General features: G+C 24.0%; 1 pseudogene; it reads right to left on the bottom strand.

Moving 5' to 3' along the window:
* The window catches only part of LOC107644506, a 15158-nt pseudogene that overhangs the window by 7155 nt on the left and 6456 nt on the right, over nucleotides 1-1547 (bottom strand).

Below are 1547 nucleotides of genomic sequence, written 5' to 3' on the forward strand. Positions count from 1 at the left end.
GACTATTAAATATATATTTAACGTTTGAATTTTTAAATTTCATAACTTTGATTATTAAGATAATATGAAATAATCTAATTATTAAATGACTGAAACTTATAATTTATAAAAAAACATTCAACAGTAAAAATTTAACAAGACTTACACTGCATTATCCATTATCTAATTATTAAGCTTCTCTATTCTTACAAAACCAAAATGTACTTTAATTTTTAGAGAAGAACAATACTAACCACAATTTTTAAGCCATCTTCAGCAACCCAAAAGTAATCAGGGATTCGAGCTAAGTGAAGTTTGAATGCCTCTGAATTTGGCTCATGAGCCCAATGTGCAATCAAAGACAAAACCTTTCATTTGCATTCATGGACAATTAGTTATGTTAACCGATATTGGAACTGAAATTATAGTATAAAACAATTATGCTACATGCATGTATATAAAAAATACTTATCATATAAGATTTCATATTTGGTGCAAAAATACCAATAAATATACTTAATGGGTAGTATAATTGTTATAAATATACCTTCTCAACAACTCCGATGCAAAGGTAGTGACTAAGCTCATCCTCATATTTTATATGATTCATTGTGACTTCTAATGCCTTCTCTCTAAGCTTGGAAAACGGCCAAGTGTTTAGAAAACGTTCTCCAACGTGATTAAGAAATCCCCAAAACATATCTTGGATTAGAGGATGTGGATAGTAGATGTCCTCCTGAAATTGCATCTCATTAATTTGAATCTCATTTCATAAATAATTTTCTATTATGAAAAATTAGATGAGTATATGGATAGCTTTTTTATTATAAAAAATAATTTAATTTGATTCACAAACAGTGTAAAATAATTTTAATTTATACTTATATTCAATAATTATATAATATTACATTAATAAAAATAACTATTTTTTATGTTAATGATATAAATAATTATCTAAAAGTATAAATATAATTATATAATAATGTGTAATATTTTATTCTGTAAATACATCAAAAACAGTCTCATACAAAACTTAGGTGATGAAAAAATTTAGTCTCCTCAGATTCAAAAAGCCATAGTAACATGTATAATCATTTTCTGGTAAAGTTTTTCAAAATTTGAATTAAACATTCTAGTAAAGTTTTGTCTAATTGTTTGACACTTCATCAAATTTATACATTTTCATCCCGTTCACCATGAATTTGATGGTAATTTTATATCCAAAGGAATGTTTTGTAGGGTATATAGTAGATATATGACCTTAAAACCTATGTTTTATATTAAGCAAAACTAAAACATAAACAATTAAGTAATTAATAATTTTTAAGTAACGATAGATAACTAATGTTTTTCAACCAAGATCAGCCAATATTTTAAAATTATAGTGTTTATCTTAAATTTTAGACTTTAAATCATAAATTTTTAACTACAAATCTTAAATTATAAACCTAAATACTAAAGTTGACTAATGTTGATTAACCAAAAATTGATTACCTATATTTTTGCAAATAAAGAAAAAAAAAAGAAAAATATAAGAAATTAACTTTCAACTAATCAACATTAGTCAA

The sequence above is a fragment of the Arachis ipaensis genome, chromosome B05 (assembly GCF_000816755.2).
Source record: "Arachis ipaensis cultivar K30076 chromosome B05, Araip1.1, whole genome shotgun sequence".
Taxonomy (NCBI): Eukaryota; Viridiplantae; Streptophyta; class Magnoliopsida; order Fabales; family Fabaceae; genus Arachis; species Arachis ipaensis.